The sequence below is a fragment of the Cynoglossus semilaevis genome, chromosome Z (assembly GCF_000523025.1).
Source record: "Cynoglossus semilaevis isolate Cse_v1.0 chromosome Z, Cse_v1.0, whole genome shotgun sequence".
NCBI lineage: Eukaryota > Metazoa > Chordata > Actinopteri > Pleuronectiformes > Cynoglossidae > Cynoglossus > Cynoglossus semilaevis.
In genome coordinates, this window is record NC_024328.1 from 18,334,865 (window position 1) to 18,359,702 (window position 24,838).

A 24,838-nucleotide genomic window follows, 5' to 3' on the forward strand; every position below is an offset into this window, starting at 1 on the left:
TAATAGCAGTATGCAAGGTTTTTCTTTTGTTCTTTTTCTTTTTAACTTTTTGTAAAATACTTTTTTTCAATAATGTTGATATAAAACAGTTTAAAAAATCCTACAAATAAATCATGTGACTCCAGCAGTCTTATACATATAATGAGGACACCAGACACAGAGGACAAGTGTGTTCCTGCAGAGCTGGGTCTGAGAAGTAACCAAAGATTGGAATTCACTGGTGAGCAGCATTTAGTGACTTCCAAAGGCCAATTGTCACTTAATATCAAACCCAATCGATTTTACCATCACTTAGCAAAAGAGTTCTCTGCAGTTGTGTATATGTTGCATTTATGTGACTTACACACACCTGAAAAATTCAAAATTATATAATGGTATTTTTCTCGGCATGTACGGCATGAAAATATTTGCGATTAAGATTGGCATTACAAGCCAAAATGTCAGAGGTAAAAAGAGGCAAATTTGAACATTAAATAAGTTCTGAGAAAGAGTGACGGGGAAATATACGGTGGAAGTTTTCACATAGCCTTAAATGACTTCTTCAACTCTGAAGCCATTTTTAATTAACTGTGTTTATTGTCCCAAGCACTCTGAAACTGAAGCAGGAAATGGAGGGAATCCTGTTTCACCCAACTTGTCATTTTTTTTCAACCACAAACTCATGGCTACTGAGCTGTGCAAACGCACACACACACACTCACATATAACACAATTGCCCCACACTTGGGGAACGGGAAATGTATCAGCACTGACAAAAAGACTTTTAGGAGATGTGAAAGGGAGTTAATAGAGGAAGTATAATCTCAGGTTTCCTACTGCAAATATCACCATCACTTGAGTATGTCTCCTCGTTCTTAATAAGTGCTAAAACAATGTGCTTGTCTCCATTAACGCAGTGTGTGTTTGCATGTATCTCTCTTGTGCCCACTGACATCAAACCTGCCACACACCCCCTTTCCTTTGACACCAGCAAAAAGGGACTCTCACACTCATCCTATTAAAACAAAGCATTTGTAACACCTATAATATGTTAACTGTCAAAATATAATATAAAAAAAAAAATCTTTAGCATGTACAATATAAAAATGGTAAAAAAAGCTTAAAATAATAAATGTGAAAAATGCTATATGAATGTATTAATTATTTATACGCTGTAAAATGCATTTGTGTAGAATTAGCATAAAACTAATTAAATCAAACCTAGAAATTGCTCAAAAAAATAAAAATAAAGATTGCAGTAAAAAAAGTTGGAAACGACTGATGAGGATCAGAGAAATGTCACCGCAGAGACACAGGGCAATTTAGCTCTTTAACTGCACGTTCACATAGATGGATTGGCAGATGAAAACGGAGAAGAGGAAAAAAACAGACCAAGAAAGACAGAGTGGGTAAAATGAGCAGATATTATATAGATTGTATTAAAGTAAAGCAGTCTGATTGAAAAGGCAGAAGCCACAGGGAGATGCAGTCTGTTAACATTTACACCAGCTTTGTGCCACTGCCCACTGGTGGCAGCCTGAGAAAATAACCAACATAGTGAAACCTATGACAAAAAAGCAAAACAAAACAAAAAAAACATAATAAACATACAAACATAATTAATGCTTTAATCTAAAATAACTTTCTAATTAAAACAAATAATATTAGGCTGCATTCACTCATTCAAACACTCGAGGACATTTGCTCATATCCTGGTTGACAAGGCCAAAACTTAACACTGTTTAGGTTTAGCAGCATAGTCTGCAACAATCAGCTTCACCCCAAGCAGTCAATCAATCATCCTGGCTTTAAAAACATCCTCATGCTAACCTCAAGGGCCAGGTTCTTGGCCTCTAGTGTCCTTATGCTAACCGTGAGTGGCCTGAAGCCTTTGCGGAGCTAACAGTGTTCACCCTTTCAGCTGTCCAGTCACCCAGAAGGACATTGGCGTATTTAGAGGAACAGGGCGGCTGACAGCATCTCTACGTCGGAAGCAATCATTTACTTGAACACTGAGAGGTCTGTGTCGGTGTCGAGACACAGATCAGTCACTTCCTCCTCTTATTCTTCACTCCATCAAACACAAATAGGTCTGGTGATGGAGGGCTGGGTAAAGGAACAGTAGCAAAATCTTCTCAAAATTAAAGACTAATTTACTTTTTTCTTAAATGCTGCTCATTTATTCTCTTATGCCCAAACAGTTAGAGTTCTGACTGGTTGTGAAATCCTACATGATTGTATAGAATATATTAAAAAAAAAATGGTAACATTAAGGCTTTCTCTAAATCCCTCCAATCCCCCGTCTCCCACAGAGCTCATGGGTAAAACCTCACTTCTTCTGTTGTTAAGGGACAGCTGAATCTCTAAACTTAAGTCGTTTGGTCTTTGTGTTTCAAAATAACTGTTAAATCTGTCGTTCTCACACAAACTCGGGGACACACACAGACTGGATACACCTGCTAAATCTGATCTTTGTTTTGTGATGTGCTGTCAAAGTTGTGAATCTCATACAAATGCACATGGCAAACCTTGGGTCAGCCTGCCCTTTTATACTGCTAAATCTTTCTCACACAAACTGCTAACACTTGGTCACTTTGCTTTTGACCTGCACACACACACAAACACATACACACCCCGGGTCTCATAAAAAGCAGACACATATGCTGCTACACACGCTGTTGGAACGGTCTTGTGTTTCTGCTGCAGTATGCAAGTTAAGTCTCTTCCCATGCCCTGCGGGTGCCCCTGTGCCACCACAACACAGAGTCTCTGCCCTAGGGCCAGCGGTCAAGAGGGTTGCCCCGACCCCTGTACAGGGGGCACGCTGACCCCCGTCACCCTGCTTTGGACTCTCTTTAGTGTTCCTTTGTCGGCCTGTCCTACACCAGATAGCACAACAAAGGCCGCTGCTGCTACGGAGACCAGGACTTGTTTCATCACTTCGATAGAAATCCTCCTCTCTCATCCAAGTCGCCGAAGTCCTTGGAAATATAGGTGACATTTTTAAATCGTAATATTAAATATCAATATATATAAAATGCATGGCTGCTTAGGATTAATAATCCAGACCTGTGCTGTATAGACACAACCAATACGTCACTGATGGGCCCTCTTTATTGTCATATTAGAGACCATTTGTCTCTGACAACCTGGAGAGACAAGATAATTATTTTGTCTTTATTGCTTCATTCTGATGTTAAAAAAGTGAAAGGGGACACAGTGAGTAAATAAGATGTAGCTCTAAGAAGGCAGCGCCTCTAATTTTTCTCCCCTTGTGTCGTTTAATTAAATGAAATGTGTCTAATGTGCGGTAGAAGGGAGAGAGGTGGACGGACTGAGATGCTGTATTATCTGTGTGTGTATGCAGCTCACACACGCTTTGATGTGAGAGCTCTCATGTAGTCAGCCTCGGCTTTGGGCACAGGGAAAGGACAGCACTTGACAGGTACAAAGCATGGCTGATAGCAGTCACGGGTGCATGCAGCGAGTAAGGAGTATAGTTTGGTTGCATGAAATTTTCAAGGTGCATGTGTGACTGAGCAGAATAGGAGCTTGAGCGCGGTCCACTTTCATTTTACACTTGTATTGTAATACATGATCTGCTTATATGCGTCTTAACAATAAGACTGCCGTTTGAATATGCTGCAGGTGTCCACTCAAATTATCACCCGGGTGGCTTTGTCGGTTTTCTGTCGGGGATCCCTTCTCCTAACCCCCTTCTCTTTCACTTCCTTATTTCTTCAAACGCTGCTCATGATTTGTTGCTCGAGCCAGACTGACAAGGAAGAAACAGTCACCCAGTGTAGTTTAGCCAATAAGAGAAGGAGGAGGTGGACGGGGAGGAGGGGAGGGATGTCTGGAGACTACAGTTGGGTTTGTGATCTGAAGAGGGCACAATAGCTACCAAAGGGATAAAGGCCAGACTGGAAAATAAATGTGAACGTTAACATACTCAATGAGTTTTAAGTAATTTAAAGTTTAAAACATTTTACATAAAGATAAATGTAAATGAGAACATCATTGAATAAGAGAATACAGTGTCATATCCATCGCACTCTCATTCCCTTCCCTGTCAGGGCCACCCTGCTCTGTGTGACCTTGTCTGTCTCCGTCTCTACGTGAGCCTTTCTTGCAAGCAGGGCCTCTTTATCCATTCAATCCCCTCCTCTCTCTTCATCTTACTCTCTCTCTCTTTCTCTCAATCTCTCCATCTTTTTCTATTACTTTCTCTCCCTCTCTTTTCCTACTCCCTTTCTCCCTGAGGCTGACATACCACACAGATCGCACACAGCACTGTCAGATTAAGTCACGGTGCCCCCCTCTCATTTAAGCACAGCACCAGTCTAAGATACACACACAAACACTAACACCTTTTACTCTTGCCCCCCATACTCACCACACAGCAGTGATGTTGCTGTTTGCCTGCCTGCAGAAGGTTGGAGAAACACATGCAGTAGCACAGAGGCTATGAAAATGTGTGGAACTTAAGGGTGATTTGAGAGAGGATGAGACGGGAATGTCATCACCCTGTCAGCACAGAATCAATCATCCTCTTGATAGCTGCTAATACCCAGGAGAGCGCGTGAGTACTTAGAGGATCCAAACTGTGACTTAACAGACTGTGTTAAAAAGCAACATAATGCCCAGGAGTGTTCAGACGAACACAAACACAGCCTTCTGAAATGTTCATTAGGACACCTTCTATGAATGAAGTTAAAAGACAAATATCGTGTTAAGTAATACACTACAACTTATATTTTACTGGTTTGAGCCCTGTCCTATCTAAACACCTGGGTGGATGCTCCTGTTATAGAGTACCTAACCTTAATAATCTAACATGACACTCGTTGACCTATCAGATTGGTGCTTTGCAAAGTATCTTGTCTTTTTTTTTCTTTGTTTTAACCATTTTGGTGTTACAGACATTTGCTTGCATTACAGTCAGCGAATACACTAAAAAATGTTTTGCCTTTTCTGACTGATGTATAAATAATCCACTGACTTATTATCCAAAACCAGTATCTGTAGCATTCTGTGTTTATACTTTATCATATTTACTATGAAAATAAATAATAAAACAATATTAATAAACTCATAAAAACAGGATTTTATTAATTAGATGAGAATGAAAGAAGATAATGACATATCAGGTAAATCTTACTTCAGTATTCATTTACCTTGGAGCAGACATAGAGACCGAAGAGCTAACACTAATGTTTACACAGGAAAAGTGAGACAAATTGGAGCTTCATTCCCTCACCTGCCCTCTGAGTTAATTTTAAACAAATCACCCAACGCAAGGGTGCACTTATAATTAAGTTTCTCAGAAGTCAACTTTTTCACTTCAAGTTCAAAGACTGCGATTGTGTGTGTGCATGTGTTTGTGTGTTTGCTGACGCCAAGCTAATTTGGTCAAAGTAAATAAGACTGCAGTAATGATTATCTTTTTCTTGATCTTAATGAGCAGAAATAGTTAAGGTCAGAATCTGAGGCTAACCTTTGGAGCCTAGTCAAGCAGCTGAGTCTCTGTAATAGGAAAGTGAGATTTTAACCTTGGCGTGGATGCCTTGGCTCATTTAGACATTGTTTATATAAGGAGTTGAATATTTATTAATGAGTTCAAAGTGGAGCGATGGGGTGGAGGAAGAACGAAGAACAGCAGCAGCTACAGATCCCTGATGGTTCAGCTTCTTTTTCATGCTCACATTTACATTTATTTCTCTCTGGTTTATTTCTGTTCCTCTCCAGAACTGTCTACTTCAAGCACCTGGGACATTAAAACGTTCACTTCAAGTGGCAATTATTTACAAAACTCACTGTGTGTGAATCTGTGAATTTTCTTCTTTGCCACTATTTGTACTGGTTGATTGAGCATTCAAGTGTGCGGACAGAGCATGTAAACATATAATGCATAGACACACACGCGCACCCACACACACACATTCGGAGGCCTGCTTCATCTGTTCCCAGCACGACACACACAGAGGGAGGTGTAGTGTTGGGGGGTGGCTAGATTGGGGGTGGATGTAGCATTAATCAACCTCCAGGTGGAAATCGTCAGAGCTATCGATTGTGCAAGTAAATGTTACACAAGTCATTTATCAATTTTCACCCTGTTTCTTTACAGAACTGTGTGTTATTTGCAAAGATACAACTGTGAATGTAAACTCAAAGACACGTTAGATTCCACAGTGGACTGACCGCACGTGTCACTGACAACAAAGTCACTTAGCAGTGTTTCAAGTTCTTTCTTTTCACATTTGGAGGAAAATCAGAAACAAACGTGTATATGATTCATGTCTCAACCAGCAGTGCTGCTCTGGCAGGTTATCAAATCTGTTGCATAATAAATTAACAACACCACCAGTGTTCTTTAATATTAGAAAACACCATTGTGTGCTTGCCACACACAGTGATGCAGTCAGAAGGAAGAAGAGTCCTCAGCCCACAGAGAAAAAGCTGTGGGGAAATAAATGCAGGAGGCTTATTCTGATGCCGTTAGCATTTTGATTTATATATTCTATATTGTCTCCCCTAAGCATACACATGTATTTTTAATGAGGGCACAGAGAGATATAGATCATGGAATGATAGGTGCCTCCCTGCCCTCCTGCCTAACTATTTAATGTATAAATCAGGGAGAAAGGAGTGCAGAGGGGGGAGTTGGAGAAGCTACAAAAAAGAAGGGAAGTCAGGAGTGGAGGCATCCCAGGGGCAACCATGTCCTGGAGGCCACTAATAACTCTAAGGAATGAAGTAAGGAAGGAGGAAAGGAGAGACAGAGCAAAGACAAAATCATATGTTGCCATACTGTGCCTGCACCGAAAAAACAAAACAAAAGACAAGTTCCAATTATATTATATAGTACAGTGCAAATCAAACAGACACTTGGGTGTGGAATATAATCCCGGATGCAGCTAGGTGTCCACCTGCATGCATGGTAGTAACTGGGTCAGATAGCGAACAAGTCAGGTGATGAAAGCAAACAAGACACTTGGCAAGTAATACAAAGACACAAGTTGACCCTTTGGAGACAAGTGATAATGGCAGTGACCTATAACTGCGTTGAACGTTTCATCTAAATATATATAGCAGTATATTTGCATGACAATAGACAAAACCAATTCAATAGGTCTTATACTGACTCCAACTGACTTAGGCCTGTAATCAAATTATATTCTTTATCAAAATTAATTTATTGACTCAGAATTAGAGTCAATGTTGTAACCAAACTGTGGCTTTAGAAAATTGCATAAAAAAGAATATGCTAAACCTGCATTTAGAGTGCTAAAGCTTGTGTTTCAGTCTTGTGTACAGGGACAGTTTTTGTTGTCCATCCATTGGTGAATGGTCAACGAGTTATTTTTAATTATTGTATAATAATTTACTATTCAAATTATAATTTCTAGTTTAACTAAAATAGCACATAACCACACTTTCGTTTATGTGTAGTACAAGCCCAGATGTTGCAACTGAGCAGATGATTATTTCTGCATGTTCTAACTAAATCAGCACTCTTGTTTTACTTCTGGGTCACACTTTGACCCAAAAGTGAAACAAAATGCAAAGTATAGAAAACTTATAAAACAAATTAAAAAAAAAGATTGTGCCATCAGACAAATACAACATCACATTGTGTACCTTGAGTATTTTAACAAGGAGATAAAACTTCTAAAACCTACATCATCTCAGCAGTTGTTTCTTGGTGCTCCTGTAGGAGTGGTATCCTTATGTTAGGATATTAATAATGAGCTAAAAGGAAGGCACTATTAAAGTTGCTAACTACTAAAGTTAAGTTGGTCTTGATAAAAAAATAAAAAATCAATTGACCTATTTTCATACTGAACGAGGTTTGGATTAGCTATTTTCAGTACCTACTGAAAAACTGTAAAAAAGAGTTGCAGAAAGTACACAATGTTAAGACAACTTAGACAACTTAAAACATGGCAGATGTTTAACAAAAAACAAATAGAAATGCAACAAAGACAGCAAGAAAAACCTACATTTGAAGTTATTTAAAATCTCAATTGGAGATGGACCAAACTGTAGAAAAGTACAGCATGTGACATTCAAAGACATGAGTTGAGAAAATGCCCCACTCTGTGAATTCTTAAAGAGCACTGTCGATGAATGTTCCTGCTTCACCATCTGGACAGGTAGTTAGCGCGTTAACACACACACACACTCACGCTCAGTGGGTGTGAGACGCAAGGCCATATGTACATACTGAGCCAAGAGGGGTCAATGGCAGGACACATCTAAACATTGTCGACACGCAAACACATGCATGCACTTTTGTGTATGTAATGACCTGTGCACAAACATACAAATGTGTGTTGTGGTCAGCTCCTAGGATGTAGCGTTACAGCAGAGGAGTGGGTTTGGTAAAACTGAGACAATATACAGAAGAAATGCACAGTTATATATTTTTATTTTCAACTGACTGCTGCGTTGTAGCTCATAAAATATAGGTGGGCTGTTCTGACTGTCATCTACCAGTAATTGTCATTGTGTTTGTGAATAATGACACTACACTATTGTGCTCGGGGGTATTAATCTTACTGAACATCACAGGTCCACTATGACCTCCATGGGCCAAGGGTCAAAGAAAAATCCCTTCGCCCCTGCCCTGTTATTGTGACCTGGTATAGAAGAAGAGCAGAGTGGACTGGTGGTCCTGCCAATGCAGCCGACTCCCGCTGTGAGAAATGCGTCTTAAATTTCAGGTTAAGTGTGACCTTTCCTGAAAATGGAATTTTCTATCTTATACAGTCTGTGTAAAATATTCATTTCCATCTGCAGTGGGATTGTACACACTAACAGTCTAACTGTTATAAATCAGAACACTATCACCTATTTGCAATTACACACACATGCACGCACACACGCACGCACGCACGCACGCACGCACGCACGCACACACACACACACACACACACTGTGAAACTCCCAGAGTCTGACCTCTGTCTAAGTGGAGCTGCACCACAGGTCCATGAGCCACGATGGGTCACCACAGCCAATCACCAGCAGTGTTTGAAGTGTGAAGGGTAAACACTATGGCCACACTGTCCTGCCTTTTAGTCTGCTTACTTTTAAGAGGTGCAAGTTACAGAAGAGGTGACACAAAATATTGTGCGTCTGTCCGTGTGTGTGTGTGTGTGTGTGTGTCTGTGTGTGTGCTTGTCTAGGTGTTCCAGCACATTTTCCATAGTGTCATTACCACATGGCCTGGGTTTATGCTTCACATCACACACATGGAGTTACGCATTTACGTTGGAATCCCCTTCGTCCCCTCGCCATACGGTCAAATACACATGGAGAAATCCACACTGTGGCAACTAAGGAAACTGTACATGCAGCAATAGACATTTTCCTATTAACCCGGTGTAGCCTTCAAAAATGGTTGAAAGCAATTAACCATGGAGAGTGGCTGTATAAAACATCCTCCTTCTCTCTCCCCGGTTCTGTTTCACACACAGCCTCGACCCCACCGCCGCCACAATCCTCACTTGAAGCGCTTTCAGATCTACAACTTTTTTTAGGACCACCTGTTGTCTATTATTTTTACATACTGCTTTTCTCATAAATCATAACACTGGGTAATTAATCAAGCTGTCAAAACAGGGACCGGGGGTCACCTGGAGGGGTCGGAGGTGGTTGCAGGGGCGATGGAGGTCAGGGTCACACCGCATTCCTCATTATCAAGTTGGGATGGGAGAGGGGCCAGGCAAACAAAAGCGAAAGCAGATGGGGGGAGGGTGGGTAGATGAAAAAGAGAGAGGGAGAGAGAGCGAGAGGGCCGGAGAAAGACAGAGAGAGAGGGAGAAGAAGAAACTGACAACGAAAAGTGAAAGAAGCTGTCAGCTGCCTACAGATGAAGACAGGGGAGGCGATTTTGAGAAGGGAGACATCACATGCAGGGCTGGGTGGGGGGAAGGGGGAAGAGGAAGAAAAAGAAAAGTGGCACGAAAAATAAAAGAACAAAAGAAATCTACAACATGTTTCCATTGTATGGACCTGAAATTGGCTGCAAGGAGGAGGAAGAAGTAAGTCGTGGTTTCTCCAATGAGAAAATAGGGAATCAGCTGTGGAAGTAAGATTGTTATCTGGGTCTCTTTCTTTGTGTGTGTGTGTGTGTGTGTGTGATGAGACTGATTGATATTTGTGTCAGACGACTCCATAGCTATGTCTCTATGGGTTCAGTACCAGTTCAGAGCACAAACTACAGGCCTGAAGTGGCTTATCACCAAATCAACAATACACACTACTGATTACATCATAGAAATGAAATCAGCCCTAAAGCATCAGCGTCATACACACCACATACAAATATACATAAACAGTGAAGCTCACCATGCTTTATGCTATTTGTCACTTACTACATGCTTTAAAGAAACTTCACTTTGAAAACTTATTCAATTTTTCCCTGTCATCCTGGTGTACTAAGTCACTTGGAGTAGCATTTACTCTCTTACATGACCAGATTACATAAAGTTAGATTCAAAAAGAAAAACAAAACTGCATATTTGAGCTGGATGCTCAGGGGGCTAGATTAACGGACGTGGGCAGACGCATGAAATGATGGGGAAGATTAGAAAAAAAAAAGGAATAATTTTAAAAGTGCAAATGTCGTGGAACTCCTCATGCTTCTGTGTTCGCGTCCCTCCACCCCGGCGCAGAGCCTGAATTCTCAGGCGTGGCTTGCTCTATCAAAAACATCACTCTCGAATGAGGCGCCGAACATTGCGCAAAATTAGCTGTCACCCTTTCCTCAAAATCTTTGTTAATCTTGTTTCCAGTGTTTGCGGATTTATCAGCACATGCATCAATGTCAGCGCCTTGGTTACTGAGCCGCACTACTTGGGAGAAGATATAATTAAAAATGTTTGGGGTGTGCGGAGGTGGAGGGAGGGCTGGGGGGTACCGAGGAGCAGCAGTGCTAGGAAAGGCAGGGTGGGGGTTGTGGAGGAAGAGGAAGGTGAAGTCTTCCACTAGTCTGGTAGTTTCCCCAGAGAGTCGGGGGAAGACGCAGTCAGTGATAATACAAGAGCACGGCTGGGGCCGCCCCTCTCTTCCCCATTCTTCGCTATCACCCGGGTCAGCAGTTGCTGCTATCTCTTTAATAAAGCTGGTTTCACTGATCTGGCCGCTGGTCAGGAGGCTGGTCTCACTGTTAACAGCTTGACATAGGGGAAAACAAAAGCCAAATGCATCTATCGAGAGATAGAGCTGCCTTCTCAAGCATTTGATGCACAACAAACTGAACCCTTTTTTTTTTACACATGGTTTGGTGGAAACCCAGAAAGACAATCATACAGCACACAACATGCATCATTCTGAGACCCGGTGACATGCAGTGGTTAGAAAAAACAGAATTCTACGTGCATGTAAAACAGGTCTGCGTGTACACTGACTTCAAGCAAAAACACTGTGACATCTGTAGCGGCGTTGATGAATTGCACTGTGGCACCACAGACTTGATCCTTGATAAGTTTTCCAGCACATCTCCTATTATCATGGCTTTTCAAAAAGCATTAATAAAAAATCACATTTGCACATTGTTCTATACCAAAGGGCTACACAGTAAAACTGTCAAATTTGTGTGTAAACTAAAAACCAACTACAGAATTATAAGAGTAGATGATACACTATCTAAAAGATAAAATTAAATTGAGATCTGACATTTAATATTCTAATTGAACTGTTACTAGTCAGACTAAAGAACACTTGACCTTAAACATTTGCTAAAAAAAGATACGTTTTAATGCCTGGTCAGTATCGTTTGTTTTTTCCTTGTTGAATTGGAGACAGATCTGGACTGCAGGCAGGCCACTAAAACATGTGATTCCCACACCATTTTGCCTAGGCAACTGCTATTTAAATGACTAGGCATTGAAAAAATATCATTGAGTTACCATGCAAGTTGCAAATCAAAATAGAGACTTGAACATTCCACCAAGGGATTTTTTCTAAGGTGACCACTACAATGGCAGTTCAGAACAATGTTCCCAAAATCTTAATCTTTCACTGCTCCTGATTGCAGCTTTTTAAAATCCTGGTTCAAATATTCTCTTCTCTTCCTGATCTTTTCTTCCTCTTTTCTTTCCTTCTTCCAGATCTTTAAGAGCAGGCTGGCAGGTTTGGCTGGGAGGTCGCGTATTCCCCCTCTTCATTAGTGAGAAAATGGACTCTGGTAAACGCTTGTTAAAGCCCTTACCTACACTCCCCCAGTTAATGGGAGTGATCCATTTGTGTCCGTTTCTGCCTGACAAGGCTTTACTGGAAGATTAATAGTGCGGTGTCAGGCCACGGCCACCCTCTGTCCCGTTCTCATTTCCTTTCTTCTTGGACGCACACATGCAATAATGGAGCCCCATCTTTTGTTGTAACACCATGATTAGCCAGGGAGAAAAAAGAAAAGGAATGACAGAACAATGGAAGGAAAACAAAAGAAATGTAAGAAAAACTCTTCTCTTTAAGACACAGTACAAGTGTAGGTTTTAAGGTTGTGAATTACAGGTACTTGACAAGGGCAATGTGATATTATTTATTAATCTCTACGTGAGGTGAATGGATATATAATGAATCACTTATGGATATTTTCTGTGAAGTTAAGGGATGGTTTTAGCTTTGCGTGATGTAAAGAGAGGTCCTAAAGGAGTTGACGGTAGAACATATGACAGAAAAAGAAATAAGGAAGGAACTGGAGCACCATGGGAGAAATAATAGAGACAGAATAGATACAGAAAGAGAAAGTGAGGATTAAAGAGAGAGGAGAAGTCCTTAAAGGGCCACCCAGGGTTTCGTCTATCACCCAGGCCCCCCAGCAATCCCTCTTCCTTTCGGGATGACACTGTCAAGTGCTCCGTCCCTTTACTGGGTGAACAGGATAATCGCTCCTAATAATTACACAGACGTTCCCAGGAAGTCTGTCATGTCCAGGAAGAGCAATTCCTGGACATTTGAGGAAGTGTTGTGTTAACAAGACTGGAAATATGACACATAAGTGCAGAATTAAAATACATGCAGGATACACTGGTTTTAGAGATGTTCTCCTTTTTTTTAAATGTCGGCAGAGAAATACTCAAGAAACACACACTCACACTGTCACAAACAGGTGACCTCCATCACAAACCCCTCCTCACTACATCACAGTCAGTGCCAACAGAAAGCAGAGTGTCTCACAGAGCAGAGTATGGGGACTGGAGCTGCTGGTGTCTCATTAAATTCTTGGGATTGTCTAATTGTCTTTGGTGGACCTCGGAGAGACAAGGACATTATACTCATTGCAATTAACCAAACAAAAGAGCCGAACCGCCCAAGCGCAGGGGACAAGGCGGGCTGGGGGGGAGTGGGCTGTCCAGCCGGGATCAGTACAACAGAATACAAACACACACAGAGACACTCAAGCACACACACACACACACCCTAGGATGGCCCAAAAAGAAAAACTAAAGAACAAGAGAAAAGACAAGAGGGAGTGCAAAAAATGCTTTGAAAGGAGGGGATAGGGTGAGGACTCAGACAGATCTTGGGATTGGCCAGATGTCGGAGTTGACGGGGAGGCTGGGGTGAGTCAGGGTAAGGCAGCCAGGGAGGAGGGTGTCTGTGCTCATTTGAGACGCACCTTTGTGCTGGACCTGTCTTGTTTACTGCACTACAGCTTAGCGGTGCAAGGGTCCTATTCAGGGTGCAGGCCTTTCAGAAGGTACTGAAGGAGCCCTTAAGCCCACTTAACTACCATTTTCACACACTCTGCCTGCTCTCCTCTTTGTCCTTGCCTCCATTACATCAAACGCAGGAACAAAGGCAGGGAACAGAAACTGAGGCTGGCAGAATGGCGCCCATCACAAATATTAATTTGAAAAGGTGTTGGAGAGTAGAATCTACTTTTATGCACAAGGACAACTTGGGTTTTTTTTCTTACTCTACCTCATGTGAGAGGTAGAGGGGAGGCTCTTTGGGGCCGCAATGAGCTTGGTTTTCAGGCGAGACGGGCAGCTGAGGACTTGCAGAACAATTATCCAAGAATAAGGGGCTCTGAGCGTGGCACACTGCTGAAGACTGTGCACACACAAGCAGAGACGCATGTATGTGCTCCGCTATTATATAAGCTCCACACAGGCCTCATTCACTGGCCAAATCTATCAGGAATAGAAACAAATCTAAAGAACACATACACACGCACACACTCTACTGTTCTTCTCAAGAAAAATATTTAATACCATAAGCCATTAGAAATACAACATAAATGACGGCATAAGAAACAAACACAGCCAAAGCATTATACACATATATCAAGATGTCAGCACGTTCTTCCAGACACACTTGACTGAAGCATATTTGCTGAAAAGTAAATGGGTTAGTAAAACTGACCTTGAATTGACTGGTGGAAAGATAATTGTCTGAACTAGAGGTAATCCACAGTCCACTGCTCTTATTGCTATTAGCAGTGCACACACACACGCACGCACACATGCTGAACACACGTATTCGCAGGTGCATGGTGCGTGTACTCTCAGTGGAATGCTGGTTTAGTCAGATCACATGAAAAAAGTGGGGTGAATAGTTTATCCTGCTGTTACCCATTAGAAAAAAAAATCTGCTTGCTTCTCGCTGACATCGTTTAACACAGACACGTGTGCATGCACGTTAACATACTTGCACCAATGCAACAATTCATGACCCTGACCAAATCATGGTGAGGTTAGCTGGGTTGCTGAAAAGCCCATCCTGTGAGTGTATACATAGTGCATCCCCTTAATCTGCAGGATACAAGCGCTGCAGTGCTGCCCCCACCCACACCTCACTCTGCCCACATTCAGGTCTCACTGCTTGTCGGACCAAACACTGGGCCTGCCCTGGCCATGACTCTAAGTGGGCTGGCTTTCACCCATCTACTCTGGCTGACCCTGCAAACGTGGTCGGTATGGGTACAGCCGACCCTCTGTCCTCTCAGGTGTGGGCTGGGAATAGAAAAAGAAGACGTTTTAAAGGACACATTTCTGGCTTTAAACATTAGGTGTGTTCAAAAAAGATTGTGTACAGTAGGAGGAAAAAAGATCACCAAAACTTTCTTTAATGCAACAATGTCCACACAATTTTCTACCATTAAATACTACATTCTGCAAGGTAGGTACACTTCCTGAAACCTTTCATTTAAACAAATCAAATTAAACAAGTCGATTTTCAGACAGGAAGATTTTCAAATGGAGAAGGACAGAAGCATTAAGATGATAACCATCAGGAACTTTGTCGATTTTTCTTTACAAAACGCACAGATCTCGAAATATAAAAAAAAAGATCTGGAAGCCAAGACATAAAGTAAGCTCCACTGACCTGCTGGCAGTCCAGATATTTCTAGTCTTGTCAGTTGCCAAGAAGAGGACAAAAACAGGAAACTAACTAGTTAATTCATACACAACAGACTACACTGGTAACTTCCGATTTATTTTTTAAATATAACATTTTTTAAAGTATGCTAATAAAAATAATGAGGTCAATAAGTTTATTTAAAAAAACTACAGTGAATATTGCTGCCTCCTGCTCATAGATACAGTTCTGTACAGATTACTCAAATAATGTCAAAGTAAAATAAAAAAAAGCAAATAAATATAAGGGTGCATTGAAACATACAGGTCAGTAACTACCAATATGTGGTCAGGTACCTGAATTGTCCACTCACCCTAAATCCTAAAGGGAGGGAAAAGGGGGCGGGGGGTATTACTTTTGATGGCTGACACTTGCCACTGCCAGAATCAAACCCCAACTCAGTGGGGAAGCAGGCGGGCAAAGGCAAAGCTATTTGGTTGGGGGAGAGACACGCTATTCACTTGTGCACCAGCCCCCTTCAAAAAACATACACACTTACAATTACTCATAATCTCCTAATGATGCAGCCCTGGGGTTGGTTTGCTAACATAATCAGAGGAAGAAAGAGGCACGGAGAGCCAGAAAAAAGCTGAATGACAGAAAAAGACAATCTGCAGGTGTCCAGTAAGAATCAAACCTAAATCTGTGTTTGTGCCACGATACGTATGTTAACCACACACTGAGTCTTTCACACACAACTGCCCTGCTGCTCTGAAATGCTTCAAGAAATAAATTGGAGCGATCAACACAAAGAGGTGAATGAGGAATAAAAATAATAGTGGCTGAAACCACAACATTTTTAGGATTTGAGAAAATATGGTGGAAGCAAACAATGTGCAAAAGAATAAACAGGAAAAAAATGATGATCGCTCATTCTGTTGCACATTTATCTGACGTGATAGATAGATTTTTACTGGATGGTATAATGTTGTGCATCAGAAAACATTGGGTGAAAGTGGGTGAAAAACAGTAATTTTGACACTTCAAAACACAATGATAAGCAGCAGGTTGTGTTTTGAAGTTGTTTGAAGTGGTGGCACAGACAAAAATGACTGTAAAAAAGGAAAGCATATTCAATACTGCAGACAAAACTGTTGAGAAATGACATGCTGCTTTGTGACGCAGCAAACAAACGCCAGCGCACTCTGAATACCAGAATCTGACTGAGTATGAGTCTAAATGCTTGATAAAAAAGAGGAGACGTGAAATGGCCAAAGATAAAAAGAAGTAAACAGGAGAATAATGAAGTTAACAATGTAACAATTTTTATCCGCAGAGTTTTGGTAACAAAACAAGTCAATTAATGTTTTCTGTTTCCTGGTTCTTTTAAAAATCAAATCACAAAACTTTGAAGTTAAAAGACAACAAAAACTAAATGGAGAAGTGGAGGAGATGTGTCTGAGAGAGAGATGGTTTCAGGTTAGACAAAAAAGAAGAGGAAAGGAGACAAGGATCCAGGCAATGAGGTGAGGATACCACCACAGTAGTGTGTCTCCAGGGAAGAGTTGTGGGTGTTACTGTGACAAAGCCGTCTATTTTCCACCTGTGCTCGGTGCCTGATCTCCCTCCAGTCCCTCAGAGTCCTGGCCTTGATCTGGGCAAACACTGGGTATTTGTGTGTATGTGAGTGTGCGTGTTTCTCTGTTTATTAGCTTCCATCATTTCCTGCTACTGAGTCCCAGGTGCTCCACACCAGGACAATTCCTTATCCATCCAATCCTTAAAGTATACACTATATCAGAAGGACACAGATGAGGGAATAGCTTCATTATGCTATCGGGTGCTAATGCTGCAATGCATTTTTAACATTTAGGCACACGGCACCTCCACGGTGGGGTGAGAGGACATGACAAAAGGGACAGATGAAGAGAAAGTATTTAAAATTGTGAGTAACAAGCAGGAGATGTGTAGAAAGTATTATTAAAAAAAATCAATATATAGATAGATAGATAGATAGATAGATAGATAGATAGATAGATAGATAGATAGATAGATAGATAGATAGATAGATAGATAGATGGATAGATAGATAGATAGGAGGAAGGGAAGGGGCAGCACAGGGACTGGGGAAAGAAAATGTTGAAGCCTGACAGTATACTGCCACCTATCTGTCTGATCAGGTACAACAGCTTGGCTCACATCCTTATGTCTGTTGCTCTTTTTTCTTTTTTAATTTTATTCAGAGAAGAACACACAAGAAACGAGAGATCTAAGGTAGAAAAACTGTAAAAGCCCTAAAGAGATTGCATATAGACAGTGACAGTTTTGTTCGGGATGCAAAGATAGGGGGGAAACATGCCTGCTCCACGAAGCCTGTTGTATCAAAAGGTACAGCAGCCCTAGAGCAAACGTCTGCTAACCTGCCAAACCAACCAGACCTAATCTATCTCTCCTCCTATAACTCCTCCCTCTGTCTCTCCTTCTATCCTTTCCTCTGTCTTTACCTCTCTGGCCACTTCCTGCGTCATAAAAGCTGCTGACTACACACAAGCTTGTGTTTCCTAATGTCAAATATCTTGTAATTACTTACAACTCTCAAAACCCACATTAACTGAGGCATAAGTTTATTTACCCAAATACCTGGACACTTTTCGAGGCAACTTAACATTACAGGATATAATGCAACAATCCACATATGGCAAAGTTGGTGCACTCTCCGAATTGCGTACACATAAGAAGGTCATGACATAGGTCAAAACCATTTTAATTTTCTGATACTTTTAAATAAATAAGGGCCTGATGATTATAATGCACTGCATAATGCACTTTGCAACACTGGCAGGGGTCTCAACCACTGCCTCTGTCATTTTATTGGAGGACCACATCAGAGTTTGATGCTCAAAGCAAACAAAAACTAAAACAGATATTATAGAATTTTTTTTATATATATAAAAGCTCTAAAATTAAACAGTGCAAACAACTGGTACAAACCTCTTTCTAAATGAGTATATTATGCAATAGTTTCAAGGAAAATTTAAAGAAATACCAAAATGTAAAATCAAAATATAGTTGACAACTAGTCATTGGACAGATGTAGGGGGGATTTGTGGGCTGGATGTAGCCCACAGACTAGGAATTTAAGACCCCTTGTCTATAATCCACCATCACCACTGTCTGATTCTTCTCTACTACATATGATGACAGAGCTGAACTGCAGGCTGGTATATATATGAAGTTAAGTTCCTTTAATTTAGACATGTGTATATAAGAGCCAAAGCAGTTTATATTTATATATGAATCAAAAATGAATCATTAAATAAATGCACATGATCAAACTAAGCTGGCACAACAGAGTTTTTTCACTACTATTTTCCTAAGAGTGCTGTTCAAGCAGGGATTTCACTGTTAACTGAGAATTTGTATGTGCTTAAAGATCTGAGCATTTCTCCCAACATCAGATATCGAAAGACTGCTTTTTCTCTTCAACTTCTGCTCTCTTCAGTATCAACATCCCTGCAGTTTAGGAAATTCCCCAGCTGGGGAACAGGCATAGCCGCTGGGCTCGCCTACCACCAGCATTGGTTCATATGCAGGTTCCAGTTTATTCACAGTTCATGCATACGCTCATCTTTTTGAAGGAGCGTGGCGTACTGTGCCATCAATATAACATCTGCCCTTCTACCTGCTCTTCTTGGAATCTCTCTCTCAAACATACACATTGCAAACACACTCACAAACAAAAGGAACTCCTCTGAGTCACTGAATTATTTTCCAAACCTCAAATGTGTTCCTGCCAAGTTATGATTTGCCACTGCCAATTATGTTTCGAATTTCACTAAGCAACAAACATGTCTTTGATTACTTGTTAGTGCTGTAAAAGGTTTATCCTTTATTAGGAGAAAAATGTATGACCACAAAAAAGTATGAATTGTTCAGTAGTACCTTTACTGTATATCAAAAGAGCCACTGCTCATCTTCAAAACTGACACATGTTGATACTTGTTTGTTCTATGTCTTGTCTATGTTGCTGTCCTACATTCTATTCAATCAGGTTTTTTTCAAATGTAAAAAAATTACAAATTACAGTCAACACATTTTGACAAAGAAAAACTTGTTCTATGGAAACACCATTTGTGGGAGTGTTTAGGTTTGACTGGAGTGTATGGAAAGACATAGCTTTATTAATTTTATCAGTACAATTATTTTATTGTCTATGAACTTTTTGGCATAGTCCAGTATTTCATGCAATTGTAAACATTTTATAACACTTAACCAAACAGTAAGAAGATGCAGAGGTGGGACAACGTTTTTGCAGCAACATCCCTCGATGAGCAGAAAACATATTGTAGCATTGGACAAAACAGGTACTAAAGCACTGCTGTAATACACACCATGTTGGTGCATGCATGCCTTCACACACACTGGTGTTTTCTCCTCCAGCCTCATCTCATCTTGTCTTTATTTTAATCTGAAGGAGAAGAGTTCACCAAGAAGTCAGCAGGGCATAGAGGGGCTGTGCCTCCAGCCACATGCACAGTAATGTGAAAGTATTCATCAGTATTCTGAGATAACCAATGAAAACCAGAGGAAAATGTGATGTAAAGAAAACCCTGGTGGAGGCAAACCCCAGCTAATGACAAGGTTTTTTAGTACATTTAATTAAAAACACACTACAGGATGAGCAGCAGTACTAAGTGATGTTCATGAAAAAGTGGAAAGGCCCAAACAAACTACTGTGTACTTGTTGGTAGTTTACTGTAGCTTGTTACTGCCCATACTACCATTTCAAACTAGCAGAACAAAATGTGACAACAAAATGACAGAAGCAATGGAGCAAAAAGCGAAAAGAGAGCTCACACCCGAGTCTAACAGGACGTACAGGCAAGAGCAATAGGTATAATGAGATATTTAAGATAACAGAAAGGCAACAAAGAGACAGAATGTAGATGGAAGAGAAGAGAACAATAAAGCGGACATGGAGGGAAATACATGATCGAATAAGGTGTGTGAAGTTAACAGAAAGTGCCGGTTGTCAACTATACATCCATGCCATTGTGCTGCTGTATGTTTTTAGGTGTTTGTGTCCGTCCAGGTACTACAGTGTGTCTGCACACATTTCAGCTCCTGTCAGACTGTTAGGCTGCAGCATCTCTCTAATTGCTGGTGTGTTCCAGGGCCAGCTCTTTGATCTGTGGGCTGTGCTGGGCCTCAGCACTCGCTGCGCAGGGTGGTCTCCCATCATGCTCGACTGATCACAGACATCGTCTCGCTATTGGCTGCGTAGTGGGCCCTCCCATCAGCACGACGCTATACGCCTCTGACAACTTCATTAGATCTATCCGACCCTCCAAGTCTACTTCTGGCTTCTCTTCTGTGCCAGCAGAAAGAATCACTAGCTGCTACAGCTGAAACACAACCAGGGCAGACTAGTTCAGGGGAAGACTGAGATAAGCCTCAGCGAAATAATTTGAATATTTAAGTGAAGGAAGTAACAATAAAAAGATTATACCTTTTCTCCGTTCTGTTTTCATCTGCTCTAAAGAAAATAAATCTAATTATAGATAAAAGACAACACTTACTTGATGTTCGGACTATTCTAATACACGTTTCGATGCTGAGAAGTAGGAAGTACCTGTGTTATCACACTAATAAGCAATTATTTTTTATCTGATGAATTAATCAGAATGAATATGGGGAAGAAAGATGAATGGAATCTTAATATGCTGTTTCCTGTTATGATTAGAGGTATCTCTCTCTGTGTCTTATTGTAATGGACCGACACACACAAACACACACACCCGTATATTAGAATATTGTAGAGACCACTAACAAAAACAATACTATGGCATATGCTTCAATCACATTCATTTTTGAATCACTGCTCCACTATTTGTCATGTAAACCTTTATGTATGTGGAGCTGAAAACAAAGTAATTATGACGCTTCCTGAACTACTGGCCGTAAAGAATGAGCCAGTAGGTGGCAGTAATGCAATAAACACCATGAAGAGCTAAGAAAAAAGTGAAGGTGCTAACATTATGTCTTAGCTAATAATACTTTATTACTAGCTAGAGCTTTTTTTAGTCTTAGTCCATTTGCTATTGCTATTGCTATTTGCTATTTGCTATTTGGGGACAGCTACATTTGTATAAATAATTCTGTAGTATCAGAGTGTTAACACATGGTGTAGATTAATACATTGCATTGCTAGTGCCACATGCAGGGAGGATCTAGAAACTACATCCTAATTTTTAACAAAAAGCACAAAATCTATATAATATTTTCACATTTGACAAACCCCTTAAAATACTTTATGGCATAACATAGCATTAAAGTATTTTCAAGTACTAACATCGATAGCCCACAGACAGAGCTGTTACACTAATAACCAAGTTTCATGTAATTTTATTATAAAGGTAAAGATCATCATTTTAACTTTTTTTTTAACATTTGCATCAGTTGTCATAGAATAGTAAAAATACTTGGGTGAATCTTATACTATATGTTTGGCAACTCCAAGAAACTTCCAAGAAACTTCCAGAACTTTATATTTATGCATTTTAATATATAAAACCAAACCTCTTCTCTGAAAATCACACTTCTCTCTTCTACATTACCTGGCTACTCAGGGTGACTCAATTTCCAGGTTACTGAACAAGACAGGTACTTGTAGTACCAGAGTTTTTAAAGAGGCTAAAGAAAGTAATCCAGGTTTATAGTGGTTGTAGCTCAATGGCAAACTATTGAACTTCAACCCTGCAGCTGTGTAGCGGGCTAATTATCAGTCACAAGGATGAGAAAGAGAAAAAAAAAAATCCCTCTTCCTCCCTTGCTCCACTTTTACTTCTTTTCATCTCTCATTCATGAGCCCTTGGTCATGCCCTTGGCATTGGGTACATAAACTATCAATTCACACCATCACACACACACATACATGCACACTTACAGATTCAGGACTGGCATTATATATAAAACTGTAGCATGGGCCTGCATACAGTAATGAGCACACAGCTTAATGAAGTTTTTTCAGAGTGTAATACACAATATTCAACAGTCCGGACACATATTTACATACATTACATATCATACAGATTTTTTATTTATACAATGTAATTTATAGTGGCTGTAGAAAACACAGCTGCTGAACAGTCTGATGTCTGATTGTCCTTGAAATTATGACATAAAAAAGGAAAACATATCTGAACAGCAGACAGGCAAGTCAAATACAGGAATTCAGTAGGAAGTTCATATCAATGACGTCGCTTTTGTGAGAGATTCCAGAAGATGTCTTGACAAGAGCATTCTAACATCTGTATGTATCAGGGTTTACAATATTTAAATAAGTCGCACCAGTCTATACTTCTTCTGAAATTATATACTGAAATTTTAATTTTAGCAGAATTACAGAACAAACATTTAATCAGGAAAGTAATGAGTTTAACAGGCGTTTGATCTTATCACGTGTCACTTAGATCATTCATTTTCAGTGTCGATTAAAGAACTTGTCAGCATTGATATCAGCATCAGTTACAGTTAGTCTGTTAGTTCTTTTATGTTTCTTATTTGCTGCTTTGTTTTGTTTATACATGTAATTTTTAAGTAAGTGTAGATGATGCCATGTAGTGGCCATAGATAATATCATGTAGGTTTTTTGTTTTTTTGTTTTTTTCTGTTAAGTATACAGGCTGGAAGACAAACAACTTTAAAAGCTGGGAAATATGGTGTTAATTTTAATTTTATTGAAATGCTAGGACCCAAAAAAAAACCAAAAGTCTAAATGCTCCAGGTTCTAGCGTAACAACTTAGGAAGCTCTCTCTTAAAATACTGAACATTCAGACACTTACGCCATTCAATAAAATATTGTGTTTTTGCTCTTTGAGTGAAGATGTAACTGAAAGAAACTCACACCTACCTCCTGCTGAGGCGGAGACAGGCAGTGGCTGTCGGCAGGCACACCACCTCACTACCACACAGGTACTGATTTGAAACAACAAGTCAAGGGGAGTCGGGAGTAAATAAGAGAGAGTAGTGGAATATAGAGGGAACAGCAGAGAAAGAAGATGGGTAATGGATTTCAGAGCGTTTTGGGGGAGTAAACAGATGGAGTAAACACAAGACGAGGGAAACCAGGGGACTCCTACTGAATCCACTCGATGTGTCAGTGACACTGCAGAGCAGAATCAACAAAGTGTTCTAAGGGCAACATGCATTCATACTCATACACACACACACATACACACAGTTCACCAATTGGCTGGGACCCAGAGCTCCTATCCACAGCAGTGACAGGCACATGGAGAACAAGCTGGTTGACAGCTCATGATGACAACTCCTCAGCTGGTGGAGGAGAGGAGAACAGAAGCACCTCCTTTCCTGACTGCAGCTGTACTGAGTGGCCTATAAATGTGTAAAAATGTCAACCTATTTAGTGCTAAAGATGACTTTGTATTCAGGACATCCCATGATCTACATTCTCTCATCCTTTGATTTTAATCTAAACCTATTCCAGAACCCATCTGCGATCTTTTCCAGTTTCAAATTTCTTCCATGCCCTCAAACCTGCTCTCATGCCCAAACTGGGCTGCTGTTTGCTGGTGTACCACCAGGCCTGTAGGCCTGTCCAAAAAAAGAGACAGTGAAGAGAGAAGGGGGGAAAATATAGCCAATTAAGACTGGTTAATGGGACACTGTAGTGTGTGTGTGTGTGTGTGTGTTCGTGTGTATAAATGCCTGACTTCAAACAGCTGTGAGTGTGTGTGTGTGTGTGTGTGTGTATGCAGTGCCCAAAGGCTGTCCACTCTGCCAAACTTAATTTAGCAGGCCCAGATTTTTAACACAGGCCTGAAGCTAGCTGGACCAGAGAGCCACAAGTTAACAGGCACTTTGCTCTCGCCGACCCCCTGAGATCTTGTCCACTGCCAGAGGGGTGAGAGAACTCATTTAGTCATTGATGACCATCACTGATCACATCCTTGTGGCCATATGTTTCCATCAGGCACTTCATTACAATAAAGCTTTATGGAGCAAAAAACTTTCCCGTCTGACTTTCAAGACCTTGACAGGTGACGATAGTGGGACAGCTATAGGAACAAACTATGGTAGCTGTCGCTAACACTTGTTTAATTGGAATTTATAGAAGTATAATGATGAACCATGAATAGGAGTGGACCTAAATGTGAAAGATAACAGAGCTGAGATTCCACAACTTTGGATTTTTTTGGTGTTTCATACTTAGTAAGAGGGAGTAGTGTTTTTTTTTGTGGTTATTGTTTTGGTTTTACTCTAAATGGTTTAGATCTGTTTTTAACCTAAATCTGATGCTTAACAAAGTTATTATTTAAATCACACATTTGTAACCAAAGCATATCTTCTTCACAACTACAACATTTGTGCGGGTAGGAATATATTATAGAATTGTGACAGTACTCTATACTAATTTACAATTGCAGGCTGTGACCAGAAAACAGATAAAAAAAACTCAAGTAACCTGAAGAAGGAAAAAAAAATAGTAAGTATTTAAAATCCTGCATTTTGCCTGCATATATC

General features: G+C 40.4%; 1 protein-coding gene across 2 annotated transcripts in view; it reads right to left on the reverse strand.

The window, feature by feature from the left end:
- The window catches only part of arb2a (ARB2 cotranscriptional regulator A), a 151,488-nt gene that overhangs the window by 94,294 nt on the left and 32,356 nt on the right, over positions 1 to 24,838 (reverse strand). The gene's annotated exons all lie outside the window — the stretch shown is intronic.